Here is a 20,105-nt window from a genome sequence, read left to right on the forward strand (position 1 = left end):
TTCCTCAGGTTCTTATGATGCCTGCATCCTATACTGCCCTACTAGCGGTACTGCTATCTCCTTATCTGCGCCTGATGAGTCCCTGAGTGGTTTGGAGGCTTTCTTATGCATAGAGCATAGCACTGATCAGTATTTTCGGTCATCTTCTGCTCTGGTCTGCTCGATCTCAGACCAGAGCAGAAGACCCCTGGAGATAGACGGAGGCAGGTGAGGGGACCTCCATCTGCCATTATGGATGATTGGATGAGCAGCAGCCCTGCGAGCGATCCAATCATCTATTTAAAGTACCGCACTGCCGCAGATGCCTTGATCTGTATTGATCACGGCATCAGAGGGGTTAATGGCGGACATCCACATGATTGCGGATGTCCGCCATTATCGGTGGGTTTCTGGCTGCTGAGAGCAGCCGAGACCTGCCGCGCAAGACCCGAGCATCAGTCCGATGCTCGCGGTTATGGCGGAGCGTAAATGTAAGTCATGGTGCGTTAAGTACCACGGCACCATGACGTACATTTACATCAATTGTCATTACGGGTTAAAGGGGTACTCCGCTGCTCAGCGTTTGGAACTGTGGACTGGGTGACTAATTCAATGTCTTCTCAGGAGAAGGAAGAGTCTGACGATATGATGCTGAGCAAGATATCAGTGGATTCCTCATTAACTACAGTTACATGGCATGGTGGAAATGTCCATCCAAGCTCATCACTATCTGCTGTATGCTGGCTACTACAACTCCAACCAGTCCATCACTGCCTGCTGTTTACTGACTACTACAACTCCCACCAGTCCATTACTGCCGGCCGGTTACTACACAACCACCAGTCCACCACTGCCTGCTGCCTACTACAACTTCCACCAGTCCACCACTGTCTGCTGTCCAAGGGGTACAACTACCACCAGTCCACCATCATTATTGCTGTTGCTACCAGCCAGGCCTACACATACACAACCCATGTTCCCAAAACAGAGATAATTTTTTCAGTTGTTAATACAAATGCTATTTCTTCTGCACTATTTTGGGAATCCTATTATTATGCAACTCCCAAAAGGGATAACTTTTGATAATTTTTTTCCACTTTTTAACGTTAATGCAAGCTATTTCTTCACTGTTTACCGTTTCTCTTTAATATTTTTAAACACAGTCACCAATCCTGTTGTAACTCCCAAAAATTGAGAATTTTTGGAAAGCCAAGCAGGGATACTTTATGCACCTTTATTTTAGTGTTAAAAAGCATTCAACATTTGCTGCATTGTAGCAAGCTGTTTAAAGAATTTTGAAAAGGGGAACGGAGTCTAAGGGGTTACTGGTTTTTACCAGAGCCCGCCGCAAAGCGGGATGGTAACCCCCAGGTCGTTCCACCCGATAGCGACTCAACCCAAGCTGACAGCTGAGACAGGAGCGGTACACAGGGACAAGGCAAGAGCAATGTCGGACGTAGCAGAAGGTCAGGGCAGGCAGCAAGAGTCGTAGTCAGGGGCAACAGCAGAAGGTCTGGGTACACAGGCTTGGGAACACACTAAACGCTTTCACAGGGCACAAGGCAACAAGATCCGGCAAGGACAGGAAGGGGAAGTAGGTTTATGTATACATAGCACAGGTGCAGGTACTGAATGGGCCAGGCAACTATTAATGGTGCACTGGCCCTTTAAATCTCAGAGAGCCAGCGCGCGCCCTAGAGAGCAGGGCCGCGCGCGCCGGGACTGAACAGCCAGAGGACGGGGCAGGTGAGGAGATTGTGATGCGACCCGCAGGTGGGCGCGTCCCGCTACGCGGATCGCATCCCCGCCGGTGACACCAGTGCAGCACTCCCGGTCAGCGGGTCTGACCGGGGCGCTGCACAGAGACGAACGCCGCGAGCGCTTCAGGGAGGAGCAGGGACCGGAGCGCTCGGCGTAACAGATATAACACCAACACAGCACTTTACGGACAAATAAAGACAAATATGAGACATTACAATATTACACACTAAATGTTCAAACAAGAGCAGTGATGGCCCTGCTTGCGAGAGTTTACAGACTATGAGGAAAGGTATACAAATTGATACAATAGTTTACCCACTTTTTTTTTTTTTTAATAGGGTAGATTACATAAAGGTGGGTGATCCAGTCACCAGCCAATCTCTGAATGTCTAAAGTTCATAGAGCAAGGGGGGAGAGGGTGGAGTTGTGGAGAACTGTCAAATATGGCACTTTTGATGTATCCAAGAACAATGGTAAAGAAATGTTATAGGCTTTCTTAAAGAGATGTGTCTTTAGGGCATGTTTAAAACTGTAGATGTTGGGTAAGAGGGTTTGGGGGTATTGTATTCCAAAGAAATGATGCAGTACAAGCAAAGTCTTGGTGACAGGAGTGAGAGGCTTGAATCATAAAAGATGTTACGGTAGTTTTAGATCATTAGCAGAGTGGAGAGCATGTGTACGATGGCAAACAGAGATGAGGAAAGAGGAGGTGCAGCACTGTGGAGAGCTTTGTGGGTAAGAGTGAGGATTTAGTACTTTATTCTGGACTGAATGGGTAACCACTGTTGTGACTGACACGGGGTGGGGGTGGGGGGGGCATCAGTGTAACAGCTGGAGAAAATAAGTCTGGCTGCTGCATTTTGGATGTAATGGAGAGGGTAGAGTTTAGAGAAGGGAAAGCCTATTAGTAAATAGTTACAAACAATAGTCAATGTGAGAATGAATCAAAGCAACATTGAGGTTTTTAGCTGTTTCAATAGTAAGAAATGTGTTCATTTTAGAGATGGTTTTCTGGTTCAGGTGACAAAACCGTGAAAGGCATTGAAGGTTTAAGTACATTAGTTGATGAAGAAAATACAAGAGGTTTAGTTTTAGGAAGAATTAAATTTAGATATAGGGAGGACATGGTATTTGCCAATATACTTCCCATTTACCTTTTATTTACTTCCAAATCACTTCCAATGTGACCAAAATTAGTTCCTCAAGGAATTTTGCAATAAGAAGGGATGGTAATGCATTTGTGCCAAGATGTAACACTGGTACGTGAAAGGCAGCATGATAACCAAAGGCACCAATACACGATTTAGCATCTGCAACAACCTTAATGCCACCTCCCATTAATTATAGAGATACACAGTGCATTATAGAGCAGAAACACAGTGAATAACAATAAAATGCCGTACTGGACAAATGAAAAGTAATCATTGGTAAAAAGTATTCCACCATGGTATCATGCTCCTAGGTACAAACAAATAACTACATGTTACAATGTTTGTTCAACTTAAAGGAAATCAAAGGAGCACAGACAAGTAGTACATTAATAATAGGACATTTATATTACATATTTATGGCATAAATGCTACAACCACTTTAATGTTAATGTACGTAATTTGAACTGCTCCACTATTTATCAAACATTACTGTTCTACAGATACTTGCCGGTTCCTGTCCCTTTAATGCCTGTAACAGTTATGGTGAGCTCATAATTAAGAGTTATCCACAAGAAATATTTGCACCTGTCTTGTTTTCAAGTACATCTTAATCTTAAGGAAATTGCACGGAACTTCCAAGGCTTCTCTAATGAGGCCTAGTGCCTAGGCCTAATCTCCTCATCACGCTCGACCTCATCCACAAGGGTTATACTCAAGTGCAAAACATTAATTGCAGCCATGGTCTATCATAACAGGCTCTGAAGACATGTGTAGAGTGATTAGCCATACACATGCCCTGCACCTGATGTCATGGTATCACTTTCTTCTGATCCAGCCCCTTCTCGGCCAAATGACTGTGACTACATCACACAAAAGAGAATCTCAGTACCTTTTCAGCTGCCAAAAATACCCCGATTTGGTCATTTTCTTTCTAACACTTTAGTAGCTTTAGATAACCTTATCTGTTGACATATGTCCTTGTGCTTATTGAGATCCTATATGAGCCTCTTTTTAAAAGAAACTGCCCCAGGGATGAGCTGATCACCATGGATCAGACTTTTGAAACCCTTGACAGTCAACTGACTGGACCTGCAGGGATTTTTTAATCACCTGTGCTCTTTAAATAATAGAAGGAGAGTCTCATGCAAAAAGACCACCCTCTGTGTCATCCATATGCCTCTAAGGCTCCAGTGTACAGGAGTTGTCTGAAATTCTCAATGCCTAAAGAATTGGCTATTTTCTAGTTTCTGACATCTGCTTCCAACATCAAAAAGAAAGCAACAAGACAGGAAAAATTAAGACCCATGGTAATTTTTATTTAAAGGGGTACTCCCGTGGAAAACTTTTTTTTTTTTTTTTTTTTAAATCAACTGGTGCCAGAAAGTTAAACAGATTTGTATGTAAATCACTTCCAGTACTTTTTAGGGGCTGTATACTAAAGAGAAATCCAAAAAAGAAATGCATTTCCTCTGATGTCATGACCACAGTGCTCTCTGCTGACCTCTGCTGTCCATTTTAGGAACTGTCCAGAGCAGCAGAAAATCGCCATAGGACAGTTCCTAAAATGGACAGCAGAGATCAACAGAGAGCACTGTGGTCATGACATCAGAGGAAATGCATTTCTTTTTGGATTTTTTTTCAGTATACAGCCCCTAAAAAGTACTGGAAGGATTACAATTTTTTTTTATAGAAGAGATTTACAAATCTGTTTAACTTTCTGGCACCAGTTGATTTAAAAAAAAAAAAAGTTTCCCATGGGAGTACCCCTTAAAGTAAACTGACAGATACAGCCATCTACTTGAACTCCAGCTGAAAATTAACTAGCCAGTAATATGTATGTCAGAATTTTTTTAATCCCTCCATAAAACCACATATTCCCTTCCGGTTGTACACCTTATTCATATAAACTAATTCCTCCCCACTTCTTACACATTTAGCCCATATGCACTTTACTTCAAAATGCTTAATACTCCACTGGCCAGCATTCGGAACATTTAGGTCCAAATGCTGTGTGCACTCTGCGGGGGTCGGCCACGCCCCCTCATGATGTCACGCCCCCCCTCAATGCAAGTCTACAGGAGGTGGCGTGATAACCACAATATATGAATATATGAAATATCTCCAGCCGTACGGAAGTTATGTGGGAACATACATTTCCCATTGATTAGCATGGGACTTTAATCAAAAACCCCGACACTCACAAATAGGGGTAGTTAAGGGTTAAATTAACTATCCTATATTTTAAGTGGACATATAAGTAACATGTGAACAAGTATTATTGAAATATCTCCAGCCATTTGGAAGTTATGCAGTAACATATTTCCCATAGACTTGTAAGGGACTTTAAACAAAAACGCCGACCCTGGCAAATGGGGGAGGGAAAGGGTTAAATTACCTATCCTATGTTTGTTGTTGACATATAAGTAACATGTGTGCCAAGTTTCATGTTAATATCTTTATCCGTTTGGATGTGATGCTGGAACATACACACATATATACACACATACACACACACATTGAGTTTTATATATATATATACTAGCTTAATACCAGCGTTGCCCAGTTTTTCCTTGTTTGCTTGTTGAGGAGGAAAATAAACAAAGGAGGAAGCTTTTGATTTCATATCCCGTCCTCATATATTGTTGTCATATCCCAACCCCATATCCTGTCCTTATATCCCTACCTCCTATCCCGTCATCATATCTCGACCTCATATCCCTTCCTCCTATGCCGACCTCCTATCCTGACCTCCTATCCCGTCCTCATATCCCATCCTCCTATCTCGACCTCCTATCTCGACCTCCTATTCCGACCTCCTATCCCATCATCCTATCCCGTCCTCATATCTCGTCCTCCTATCTCGACCTCCTATCCCGTCCTCCTATCTCGACCTACTATCTCGACCTACTATCTCGACCTCCTATCACGTCCTCCTATCCCATCCTCCTATCCGGACCTCCTATCCTGTCCTCCTAGCCCATCCTCCTATCCCGTTCTCCTATCTCGACCTCATATCTCGACCTCATATCCCGACCTCCTAGCCCGACCTCCTAGCCCGACCTCCTAGCTCGTCCTCCTAGCTCGTCCTCCTAGCCCATCCTCCTATCCCGTCCTCATATCCCGACCCGTAATATGTGTACCAGGTATTGAAATATCTCCAGCCATATGGAAGTTATGTGGGAACATACATTTCCCATTGATTTGCATGAGGCTTTAAACAAAAACCCTGACACTCACAAATGGGGATAGTTAAGGGTTAAATTAACTATCCTATATTTTAAGTGGACATATAAGTAACATGTGACCAAGTATTATCAAAATATCTCCAGCAGTTTGGAAGTTATACAGTAACATATATTTCTCATTGACTTGTATGGGACTTTAAACATAAACCCTGCCCCTGGCAAATGGGGGTGAGTAAGGGTTAAATCATCTAGTTTTTCTCATTTGCTTATAGTGAAATTCTTGCATGTATTCACAATTTCTTAAGCCAGTATTGCAAAAAAGTAAAAAATACACAATTCAAATAAATCACCCAAGGTGCACCTTCGCGGACATGCTAGACACTCTTCAAGCTGTAGGAAATATTCAGCCCATGTCCGGGCTCCCTTCAGCTGGAAATGCTTCCTCTCACGAATGGGAACAGAGTCGAGCTAGCGTCGACACTTACGACATTTCGGTGACCACGCCTCCTTTTTCAAGTATACCTACCATGCTCCCATCACCACATTAAATAGGTACGTTACTCTCGCAAGAACTCATTTCTAAAAACGAGAATAACAGCATTAAAATCCTATAATAATAATAATACAAATAGGGGTCAGATTTTAAATATATAGGACTAGGAACAGCTTCAAGATGTCATCTCACAGGTAAACTCCAAAATTACAAGACTCATTTAAACCGTTATAATTTAACGAATTTAGTGTCTCAATCCAATACACTTCACATTGTAACAATCTTTTTCTTACTTGCTTTTCTGTCGCACCTTGTACCTCTTCTACTACCATCCAACGTAACTCACCCTATGTTTCTGTTCCACAAAGTGCCTGGCAACTCCCGTTTCTCCATATTTATTAGTTTCGTCTGTAAGCATTTTGGCAAGTGCATTTGGATTACTCAACGATGTTCAGCAATCCGGAATTTAACACTTCGCATTGTTTGACCTACATTGATTCTGCCACAAGGGCATTTTAGCAAATATACCACTTGCTTTGTTTCACAACTGTACCATCCTCTAATAGGGAACATAGTTCCATACAGTGGATGGACTATGTGATCGCTTTTAATAATACTGGAACAGTTCGAACATGACAAGCATGCAAAGGTATCTTATTTTTAGACTGCAGAAAAGTTTGTTTAGATTTTTTCTGATATCTGCTCTCACTAAACTATATACCAGTGATTTCCCTTTCTTATATGTGAAACGGGGAGTTTTGCCAAACACTTTGCTAAACTTAGGGTCAGCTTTAAGTAGACATGTAGACATGACATCTGGATGCTGTTCCTAGTCCTTTATATTTAAAATCAGACCCCTGTTTGTATTATTATTAGAGGATTTTAATGCTGTTATTCTCATTTTTAGAAATGAGTTCTCGCGAGAGTAACATACCTATTCAATGTGGTGATGGGAGCACAGTAGGGATACTTGAAAAAGGAGGCGTGGTCTCCGAAACGTCGTAAGTGTTGAAGCAAGCTCCACTCTGTTCCCCTCCGTCAGAGGAAGGATTTGTAGCTGAAGGGAGCCCGGACATGGGCTGAATATTTCCGACAGCTTGAAGAGTGTCTAGCATGTCCGCGAAGGTGCACCTCGGGTGATTTATTTTAATTTAGTATTTTCTACTTTTTAGCAATACTGGCTTAAGAAATTGTGAATACATGCAAGAATTTCACTAAAAGCAAATGAGAAAAACAGGTAAGTTGTTGTGTGTGGCGTTAAATTTTTACTTCATATAGACAGTTAACAAAAACCTTCCACCAATTTACTTTGGATTGCGAGTACTCTCCATTACTGCAGGTATTATACATGGCAACCTTGATACACAGACCAAACCTGCTATTTGCAAAGATGCTATAAGTCTGCTGAGCACCAGTGGAGGGATTCTAACTCAAATACTGACTTCTGCTAATACAAACTTTTTCTGTGAAGTGCTACATAACATAATATACTTTATATTTTCAGTAGCATGGTCACCTAATACTAATCTCAGTACGCATAAACTTGCCTCCTATGTTAACTACAAGACTGACTACATTAAAAGATGTCAAGAGATTCAATGAACTCCCCAAAATGATAGCCTTCAATCCCCCATGATCCTTTTGCAACTTCTCTATAACCGAATCTCATCAAAAGTAGAAGTTTCTGCTTTCCTAACCACCTGTCTTCTTAATCACATCCTCTAACATATTCTCCATGCTATTTAACCAGTTGTCATTCCCCATTTGACCAAATTTGTCAACCTCCTTTTAGCATGCTCTAGTCTTCCCATTTCTGTTGAATACCACTCTTAAACCCTCCTCCCCTGCTAACTTTAGCTGTTTCTAAACTTCACACTGCTTCTAAACTTCTATAATGTATGGTCAACACAAGGAATGGTCTCCTAGACAAAATTAGCACTATATACTCATTGTGTCACTACTCTCATTCCGTTTAGATTGCTAGCTTTTATGGACACAGACCTCTTTATCTTGCTTATTTATTTCACTTGATTGTAGTGCCTGATAACAAAGTTCTGCAGAATTTGTTGGTGCTACATAAGTAGAGATTGCTATTACGAACAAATGTTTATGAAGAAAGAGGATCAAGATTACAAACTGGAGGACAAGTAATTTCCTTAGTTAATTTCCATGCCCATCTCAATAGGTACCTTTGTTTAAAAAAGAAATTATATGAAATGTACTGTATATTCTGAGACAAAATAGGTTTCGTACAGCTCACAATGTAATAGCTCGAGGTTAACTGTTAGAGGGCAACAATACCGAAATTGGCCAATGGTAATAGCTAGTATAAATTGAAAAGGAAGTAAACAGTCCTGAAAAGCTATAAAGACCTGACTCAGGTCTTTACCACAAGGGTAATGAGATTATGGAAATACAAATAGTGTTGCTTAAAATAATATATAGGTTTATTGCATATAAGCAATAAGGTAGGCAATACTGTATATATTCGAGTTTTGACCACAGGGCCCTTGTGGTCGAAAAAGGTTTGATTAAAATGAGTAAAATATAAAAAATAGATAAATATAGATATTATCCCCTATGCATGATCAAAAGGTTATAAATAAACATTTATTAGTAGTTAGAACACAATGGTAATTATCATCTTGTGAAGTATTCCCTACAAGAAGGGATTGACGACTTAACATGAAACAGCGCTGTAAATGAAAAATATATAAAACAATTGTCAATGCATAAAATGAGATGATGGCTCAGTCAATGTCCCGTGCTAGCATTAGTTATGGAGCTCTAATAGATATCGTGAAGTGCTAAATATAGAATCTCAGAAGCACTGTGTTTGTGAACGCATACAGTGCTGTCTAATATGAGTGAATGCAGCGCTTAGACTACGTGTCCTGCAAAAGAAAAAATTAAAAATCCTAGTCCGTGTCCTGCAAAAGAAAGAATTCAAAATCCTAGTCTGTGTCCTGTAAAAGAAAATTCAAGTCCGTAGCGCTGGCTGCGCTGCGACGCTGTCCATGGAAGAAATTGAGTTCTTTTGTATTGCTGTGTTGTAGATAATAGAATTGTCACTGCGAAGCAAAAACATTCTCCTGCAGTGATTCCTATGGATAGAAGAGTTGGTGTGCAGTACCCCTTACCCCTCCAATGATGCTAAGCTGTAGCTTAGCTGACCCCTTTAGCTAATGAAGGGGTCAGGATTGCACCCTGAAATGCGTAAAGCCTTTCTTTGTGTACCCCCAACAAGGTACACCCCTTCTACTACAAACCCCAGCAGACCTAGGATTTCACAACTCATCTGGGCTACTCAAAACATCACTTCCCCAGTGCGCGCTCAGCCCCACGTGGACTCCAAGGATTCCAGCTGTGCACCTTCTGGATGTCTGCTCGCCCTTTGTGACCGGTCCCAGGGCTGGAGGGGACACTGTGCACCACCATCATCAAAGGGGTAAATGGTACTGCGTACCAACCCTTCTATCCATAGGAATCACTGCAGGAGACTGTTTATGCTACACAGTGACAATTCTATTATCTACAGCACATCGATACAAAGGAACTCTATTTCTTCCACAGGACAGTGGTGCAGCACAGCCAGCACTATGGACTTGAATTTTCTTTGATAGGACACGGACTAGGATTTAGAATTTTTTCTTTTGCAGGACACGTAGTCTAAGCGCTGCATACGCTTATATTAGACAGCCCCGTGGGCGCTAACAAACACAGCGCTTCTGAGATTCTATACTTAGTGTTTCACGATATCTATTAGCGCTCCATAACTAATGCTAGCACAGGACATTGACTGAGCCATCATCTAATATTATGTATTTGTATTGTACAATTGTGTTATATATTTTTCATTTACAGCGCTGTTTCATGTTAAGTCATCAATCCCTTCTTGTAGGGAATACTTCGCCAGATGATAATTACCAGTGTTTTAATTACTAATACATGTTTATTTTTAACCTTTTTGATCATACATAGGGGATAATATCTATTGTTAATATTTTACTCATTTTAATCAAACCTCGTTAGGCCCTGTGGTCAAAACTCGAATATATACCTTTATTGCCTACCTTATTGTTTATATGTAATAAACCTATATATTATTTTAAGCAACACTATTTGTATTTCCATAATCTCATCAGTCAGGTCTTTATAGCTTTTGAGGACTGTTTCAATGAGCCGACCGCAGTGAAATGTTTGGTCCGGTCGGCTCATTTTTGCCCCATATGCGCTTTTACAACTGGACCTAAAACCGTGGTTGACCACGGTTTTAGGTGCGGGGGAAAAGCGCATACGGGGCAAAAATGAGCCGACCGGACTGTACGTTTCAATGCGGTCGGCTCATTGAAATGAATTACATACGGGTGCGCACAGAAAGGCATACGGGAGCGCAAGTCTTTAGCTCTCCCCTGCCGTATGCGCTGCCGTATGGGGGAAAACGTAATGGGAATCCAGCCTTAGGCAAAAGCAACTTCAAAGTTCAGACTTCATAAGGATGAACTAAGAACTCAAAACCAGGAACTAGTTTAAACCTGGGCAATAGAGAACACCCAAGGAATATTGGAAACAAACAAAAAGAGCATACACTATAATTCACACTAACTAGCAAAAGCCAGGGTTTTTTTTTCAAGATAATCCAACCTATAAGGAATTTATAATCTAATCTAAATTACCTCTAAATTAGCAGTGATAACCTGCTGAAAGTAGTAGAGCGACTGTGGGACAATTGCATAGCAAACTAATGCAAAGGAGAAGACAAGACTTTCATGATGAGCTCTGCTATTTGTAACAGGGGTGCAGAAATGATAGTCCCCCCAAGGCCCAGGACCAGTGGTTTGGGGCTCAGGAACTTAAAGCTGATCTGTACTTTCTCTTCCCTTTAATTTTTCAGTTTGGTTCCTGCTCCTTTTTCCTCTAAATTCAATGTAATGCCTTAGTTACTGCAACCTAAGAGAAAAAAAAGACAGATCAGATGAAGCATGAGTTTAACACACTCATGTAAGATGGATTGTAATATATTCAGAATTGAAATATATTAAAATGTCACTTCTGGACAGAGTTTCCCTTTAAAAAAAAAATCCTTATCCTCTGGTAAAGAGATTAATGGCTTGAAATGTGTTCTCAGTCTGACTGTAAGATCCACCTCTGCAGTTCCGGATTCTTGGTCCCATTAGCACCTTCTTGGAATGCTGCAATGGATTAAGTTGTGTATTACTTTTTATGGATCATCCTTTTTTCCCACACAAGGAATCTTTCAGCCAACGATATAAACATGGGATTCCATGGATTCTTCTCAAAAAGTGTTGAGGTACAGGGTGGTATATTTATATATACTACTTCATTCATAGTTTAAATGTGCAAGACTGGAGTTGGCATCATTTCCTTCCTTCCCTGACACACGTCTACAGAAAACAGCTTCCTTTTAAGCACACTGCATATAAATATTGCATGTTTTCTGCAGGGAGTCTAAGCCGTAATTCAATGCTCTGGTACTCAGAAACCTGGTTATTTCCTCAGCGATGACTGATGAGAGACACAGAGCAGACAGCAATGAGTTTTCTAGAGTATGACTTTATACGGGAACTAAATTGGGCAATCCTTTACTAGGCAGAAAATTACACATGCTGCTAAAAAAGCAAAACAAACAACTCTACAAAACACCAGGGAATTTTGGAAATGTTCGTAGCATCATAAAAGTATTTCAAAAGGAAAAAAAAGTATGAATATATAAAAGAACACAAGAGAGCACACTTGAGATGAGAAAGAAAAAAAGAATAGAAAACACCAAGCTTATTTTTTTCAAAAAAACAGCACCCCAACAGCACAAATAATAAATAGGTTAATGAGGGTCCTCAAGGTTTTTTTTATTTCAATAAAGCGAACTCTGCTCTGTGCTAGATGACTGGCGACCACAGCTGTTAAGCCTCCTCGTTCATGTCTATGGGCAAGGTGTGACAGCTAGTACATAGTCATCATGCCCCCTCCCATAGACATGAATAGAGGGGGCGTGTTGTGACGTTACGAAAATGGAAGCTCCAAGCTTCCGTGTTCAGAACGCCGCAGTGCCGGCACAGAGAATGTGGTGAGCCCAGTGGCTGGAACCCCCCCCATTTTTTGAATAGGGGGATAGGGTGTCTAGGGGCAGAATATCTCTTTAAACATATATTTTCTCCTTACACCTCCAAATATTTGGGTTCTGTACACATTATAAAAGCATACACCTGGAAAATAGGGAGGACTCTACGCCTTTTTTTTTTCATAAAGTTTTTTTTCCATAATTGGCCAAGGTACCAACCAAGCAGTTGCAGCCTGACATTGCCAGGAAGGAAAGGGATATCTATTTAGGAAGTTGCCATCATAATCATACCAACCTGCTACTGCCCAGTCAGCTTGATGGACAACATCTATCAGACAGCTTCCACTACTTTGCGAAAAGATAGTACAAAAAAAATAAAGACATACACACAATGTTTAAAAAAACTTTATGGAAATTTAAAAAAAACTTGAGGCCCCTCATTAACCTATTTATTAATTTAAAAAAATGGTCTTCTTGAAAAAAAAAAAAAAAAAAAAAAAGGAGATCAGAGTTTACTGGGGTGCTCTGCTTTCTACATGTCTACATCTACCACCTATGCCTGCCAAGGATTCTCCACCTTGTGTCCGTATATCGAGCTGCTGTGTAGCTCTAATTGAGCTATGGTATACAAATTTTAATAAAGAAAGTTGCTTGAAGAGTACCTGTCATATCCTACAAAAAATGTTATGTGTTACTCAGTGCCTAATCCTGATCATGCATATATAATTTCTATGTGCCTAGCACCTATATTTCTCTCACAAATAGCTTCTTTCTGTTGCTCACTTGATTTGTCATTCTGTATAGAGATGAGCGAATTTTTTTAAAATTTGATTCAGCCGAAAAGATTTGGTTCGGTCCGAATTTATTCGCGGCGAATCTGTATTGAAAACGGCCATTTCTGGCCTACAGAGAGCCTCAATAGGGGTGTAGAATACTTTGCCTTAACACGAATAGAGTGTTGTAACACGAATAGAGTGTGTACTGGGTTAGTAAAATAATACTGTTATTCAGTATGACATGCAGATTAGAGGCGTCGCTATTAGAATCACTGTCGCAAAGTGGCACAATGACAGAGCCTGGAGGTGGCATTAGTATGAGGAGACCATATAGCGGCTGAATGACACAGCGTGGAGGTGGTGGCAGCATGAGGAGACCATATAGTGGCTGAATGACCCAGCCTGGAGGTGGCAACAGCCTGGTGAGACCATAGGGGCTCACAATTAAAAAGATTAAAGATATTTTTTTAACATTTAAATTGAATATTTCATATAGATGAACCTAAAATGTTTTATTTAATGTGCCAGCAGCATGAGGAGACCACATGGTGGTACAGTGACAGCCTGGAGGTGGCGGAAGCATGAGGAGACCATATAGTGGCTGAATGACACAGCCTGTAATTAGCGCAGCATGAGAAGACCATATAGTGGCAGAATGACAAAGCCTTGAGTTGGCAGCAGCAAGAGCACACCATATTGTGGCTGAACGACACAGCCTGGAGTTGGAGGCAGCATGAGGAGACCATATAGTGACTGAATGACAGCCTGGAGTTGGCAGCAACATGAGGAGACCATATAGTGGCTGAATGGCACAGCCTGGAGGTGGCGGAAGCATGAGGAGACCATATCGTTTCAGAATGAGACAGCATGGAGGTGGCAGCAGCATGAGAACATATGGTGGCAGAATGAGACAGTCTGGAGGAGGCATCAGCAGCATCAGGAGTCCTGAAAGTGACCCGGTGACATAGTGGGGCGGTGGGTGGCAATGCCAGTACCTGGTGATGAATGTTGGTGAAAAAAATAGAACTTGGCATCAGATGTGTGGCAGGATCAGAATAGTAGCTGAAGAAAACGGTCTCTTTTGTAAAAGTGTTAGTGTGCACAAGTAAGTATTGGTATATGCATTACATAAAATTTAACTTTTGATAATATTGTTAGGATAAAATATATGTACCCAAAATTTTTGGGAAATTAAACAAAAGGAAAGGTGTGGAAAAAACACCATGTGCCACCTACACCACCAAGTATTGATGTGATGCAAAGACCTCTAAAAAAGGTGGAAGTGAACAAAGTATGGTTCATTGTAACTGGTGGGGTAAAAACTTCCCCTTTAAGGCCCTACTCTTGCGGGCTGGTACTGCCTTTTTCGCAAAGAAATCATGGCTTGGAACTCTTCAACTCTGCTCGGCACAAGCCATCAGTTCTCTGAAAGGTGCAGAGTCCACTACTTGAAAAGGGAGAGACTGTAGCACCAGCAACTTGGACAGGAGTACATTCAGCTTCAGCGCCGTTGGATGAGTGGGTACATACTGTTGTCTCTTGGACATGGCTTCGCCAATGGATTGCTGGCGGAATGACTGACTCGAAGTAGGAGGAGCAGGAGTATCTTGAGCGACAGAAATGGGTATGACACAGCTCCCTTTGACTGAGGTGGTGGAGCCTTGGCTGGATAAAACAGGGAGTGGCGTGCCACTGGGTGATGCAGCAGGCTGGACCACCACATCGGAGCCATGGTCCTCCCAGGCCTCTTTATGGTGACGCTGCATATGTTGACGCAGGGCCATGGTGCCAACATTGGGACCCTAGCCATGCTTCACCTTCTACCGACACATCTTGCATGTGGCCAGGTTAACATCCTCCAGATGCTTGACGAAAAACTGGCACACCGCCGAGTAGCTGATTTTCCCACCAACAGTCTGCACTAATTAACTGCTACTGCCGCCGACTCCAGGAACCCCTGTTCCACTACCTCTCGGGAAGGTAGGCTGCTACGAGGCAGGTGGTCTACCCCAGGCACGTTTGGCTCCAGACTTGCCACTTCTGCCACCATGCTGACTGCCAACCATGCTACCACCTTGCTGGCTCAGCTGCTGCCTCATGGGCAACCTGCAACCCTCTTCTCCTGATGATGATGAAGCCCCTTCTGCACCCGGCTCCCAAGTGCGATCGGCTTCGTCATCATCGAGTTGTGTCTGCAAGTCACTGATGTCCTCCTCAAGTCCCTCAACAGTATCTGCTTTAGGACCCTGAACGCTCGCAATACCACCTCCCACGCCACTCTCCTCATCACTACTTGCCTGCCTAGCGGAGGAAGTGGTGGATGTTTCCACCACTTCTTGGCTGGGCATTAGCTGCTGACTGTCCTCTATTAGATCATCCTCACTGAATAGTGGAGCTGAACCCACAGCATAAGATACTTCTGTAGGAGAGGGAACAGCATAGGACAGAGGCAATGGGAGGACAGGGACTGCTCCCGGCCATGCCAACTGAGGTTTGTGTCTAAGGAACCCACTGACTGTTGACTGGGGGTGTCAGATGTCAATTGTGATGAATTGGATGACCGTGTTAACCAATCGATGATGGCAGATGGCTTGCTGGTCGAGACACGACCACTAGCTGATACCGGGAGCTCAGGCATCTCACTGCGACTCCTGTTGCCACTCGCCCCTAGTCTGCTGCAACCTCTGCCTGATGAAATTTGGCCTCTGCCACTCCTCTATGCACGTCCTGGCACTTCTCTGCCTTCCATACTTAGTGCGTGTTTGAGGGGAGAACAATACGCTCCACTATGCTTAAAAAAGTATTTGTCTACAACACCAGCAGGTGTGTACTTTTGGTTGGCCTTTCACATTACTTAGGCCCTTAAAACTTTAAAAGGAACAAAATGGTACACCACTTCGATGTACGTATGTGGTACGCACTTATGAGGGGAGGACAATGCGCTCCAGTACGCTTAAAACAGTATTTGTCTACATCACCAGCAGGTGTGTACTTTTGCTTGGCCTTTCACAGTATCTAGGCCCTTAAGACTTTAACAGGAACAAAATGGTACACCATTTAGATGTACGCACAGGTTGCACTTAATAGAGGACAATACGCTTTTAGTGCTCTGCTTACCCTAACTGGCTGGCCACTATTAGCTTTTCAGTTGTTGTACACACTAGCGCTGCAGCACACAGTCGCTGTGTACTACACCCAAAATTGCACTCTCTCTCAATCTCACTCCCTTCCCTATCAGTGCTTCTAGGCTGGTTTTGGGCTTGAGGTGAATTTGCTGCTGTAAAATAGCTTTTCTGTGCAACAAACTGCTCTCTGTCCCTCTCTGCAATAGAACACTGATGTGATTGGGAGGGAAATCGCTGCTGTAAAAATGCTTTTCTGTGCAACGCACACTGCTCTCTGTCCTTCTCTCTCTGCAATAGAACACTGATGTGACTGGGATGTGAATCACTTCTGTAAAAATGATTTTCTGTGCAACACACACTGCTGTCTGTCCCTCTCTCTCTCTGTAATAGAACGCTGATGTGACTGGCCGCAAGGTGGCTGCCGATTATATAGGGCTGTGACATCACAGGGGTGGCTGGCTGCTGAAAGGCTGCATGTGATTCAGGGTCATCCCACCGACCCTTGTTCCCGCCTTCCCAGGATTCCTTGCCGCATGTCCTGACATGTAGATTCCCATTCCATTTTAGATGCCCCGCCCCTGTATCTGGACCGCACTAAATGGAGTTTAATTGTGGCGATGATTCGTAACGAGTTAAAGGGTATCTCCCACCATCACTTTTTTTTTTGTCCCTGCCTATTACCCATCTATCCCTAACCCCCTCCCTGCCTTAAATTTTTTTTTTTACATATTAAAAATGCTTTTTTGTCTGCCTGGCAGTGTGCTCACTACCAGGCAGACTTCCCCAGCAGGCACCACGTCTCTGATGCCTGCTGGGGCCGAAACTTCCGCCCGTAGTTCACCTATACAGGGTGCCTCCAGCTGTTTCCCCACTGCAACTCCCAGCTTGCCCTGACATCTATTGGCTGTCAGGGCATGCTGGGAGTTGTAGTGGGGAAACAACTGGAGGCATACTGTATAGGTGAACACCGGAGCACATACCGCTCCCCGCCGCGCAGCCCGCAACTTCCCCCCCCCCCCTCCCCGTCGTGCCGCTCAACTCACTCCCCCTCCTCCTTAGTTCACCCAGAGTACCCCCTCCCCGCCGCGCAGCCTGCAACCCCCCCGGCCCCGCCACTCTGCTCAACCCACTCCCCCTCAGTTAACCTATTCAGTGTCCCTCCAGGCTTCCCCACTACAACTCCCAGGGCATGCTTGGAGTTTTAGTGGGGAAACTGGAGGCATACTGTATAGGTGAACAGTATACATAATACTTGAACATATTTATAATACAGTGAACATAATACTTTACCTTGTCCCCGAGCCTGCGCGCGTCCTCTTCCTTCAAATCGCTCGCTCCCACCTGTCTGATTGACAGGCGGGAGCGAGCACAGCAGTGATTGTATTTCGACTCGTTGCCAGGCTTCAACGAGTCGGAATTCATTAGTGACGTCACTGCTAAATGGATTCGGCCACTAGGAGGGCGACCCCTTGTAGCCGAATTTAAAAGTGATTTTAAACTGTTTTAAAATCACTTTTTTTAATTAAACTATATTAGAGATATGTTGTAGTACTTAAGTACTACAACATATCAATTTTTCGTTTTCATGACAGTGCCCATTCGATTCGCTCATCCCTAATTCTGTACTTTGGAGGGGGTGTATCCCTCATTCTGCATGACTCATCTTCCTTTCTTAAACCTGCTGTGCTTGGTGTCTTCATCCAACTTCTGCAGGCTGCGCTGTAACCCCTCCTTTCTGTTTTTAAGTTGCAGCATGATAGGACAGGAGTAAGAACAGAGGACTACTAGTGCCACCCTCACTTACTGGACAGGATTATGTTCTGGAATGTTCTAGTGATGTTTTTAATAAGCCACCATTTGAACATAATATATGACCCCTAATTGTTTATGAAATCCTGTAAAAAGTAGTTCTACTTTTAATCCCATCAGACACATGGTTCCCAGCAGTAAAACCCATCTGGAGTGCAAGAACCAGACTCCCACCCTGTCCATTTCAACTTTATCAAGTACAATGGGGGAGATTTATCAAAACCTGCGCAGAGGAAAAGATGCTGAGTTGCCCATAGCAATCAATCAGATCCCTTCTTATATTTTTGACAAGGACTCTGCAAAATGAAAGAAGCAATCTGATTGGTTGCTATGGGCAACTAGTCAACTTTTCTTGATTAATATCACCCAATGACTTTTAGTTTAATATACATATTCCCATGGTGATTTAAAAAATCGCATGGATTTTTGGACAGCTACAGAACAAAACATAAAAGACATTAGTAGATTTACAATCCACATGATCGATAATATGTATGCCTGGTTATGCCTGGGGTTTGCAAACTTGTCTGTCAAAGCAATAAATAGACAAATGCAATCTCCAAAAGGATGAGTGGCACAAAGTCTCCACCCCTCCTCAATGCTCTAGAGGGTTGAATAAATTGGTTCCTCACAACTTATCCTTAAGGTTTAGTCCTCTATGGTCAGTGTTGGTGGAGTAGACACGTTTCTCCAAATTAGGGCTTTTACGTAGATGATGCCAATAAAAGGATAAAGGCATGTAGTTAGATATTTTCCTGATGCTCTGAAGTAATGGAATTTAGTACAAACTGCACTGAGGCACAGGGACTGTCCAGTTGGTATCACAGTTTTATATATTTCAGATGTGAACCAAAGAAATTAAGAAAATTGTTGAAGTAAGTATGTTTCTGAAACAATTTAGTACTCCAAATATAAATGGAGATTAAAAAAAATCAATTGATGCCTGTGATATAGTTGTCAGTTTACTGTTTAAGTGGTTATTGTGCAGTTCCTAAAAGAGCAACTGATAATCATTTTCAGTATCAGGAAAAACATCATCAACAGATCTATAGCTTTTGATTACATGGGTATGCGATGGGTACAAATGGGCCTCCTCCAGAAACCCCATAAAAGGTTAGCATAAGATGGTGCACAGACCACCCATCGTACTTCCAAGTACCAAAATAATTGTGTTTGAAGTCCATAAGTCGATAAGTCCATAAGTCAATAATAAATGTTTCCAACATTTCATCCTTTTCAAAATCTGAATCCAAGAAGGAGAAATGGTCACAACCATTTCACAAAATGCAATGTTTGAATACATCATCTGGAAGTTGCGTCCTGTCTATTTCCTGAAGATGGGGTCTCATATTTAAACCACTGCACAAAAAGCACATCAACAAAGATGGTAGCTTTTTAAATTAGACTACCTATGCCCAATACAGTCAGGTGGTTTTTGGTAGAAGATAGTAGGTGGCAACTGTTGGATCATCTATGGTCAAACACTCCAGTTCATTTTCCATAACTTCTGGTTGATCATAGTGGCCTATAATTTTTTTTAAGTGAAGACATATGTGGGATCAGGGGACAAAACTGAATACAAATAATTATCCCTCAGTGGAAATAAGGCTTCCTCACCATACATTTCAATAAGCCTTAAAAACAATATTGCCCCATTTTTCTATCTCTTTGATTATAAACACTGGATTGTCCTTTACTTTTTTCCTCCCTAGTAATATTTTTTCAGATATTCTGTCTGCTTGTATTT

The 20,105-nt window shown here is 42.4% G+C and overlaps 1 long non-coding RNA gene across 2 annotated transcripts in view; it reads right to left on the reverse strand.

Annotated features, from left to right (window-relative positions):
* LOC130276806 (uncharacterized) overlaps positions 1–20,105 on the reverse strand; it is a 66,681-nt gene that overhangs the window by 32,048 nt on the left and 14,528 nt on the right. For both annotated transcript variants that reach the window (XR_008845252.1, XR_008845251.1), the window contains exon 3: positions 11,246–11,519. This is a non-coding gene — a long non-coding RNA (uncharacterized LOC130276806). The remainder of the gene's footprint in view (positions 1–11,245; positions 11,520–20,105) is intronic.

This window comes from Hyla sarda, chromosome 6 (assembly GCF_029499605.1).
Source record: "Hyla sarda isolate aHylSar1 chromosome 6, aHylSar1.hap1, whole genome shotgun sequence".
Classification (NCBI taxonomy): Eukaryota; Metazoa; Chordata; class Amphibia; order Anura; family Hylidae; genus Hyla; species Hyla sarda.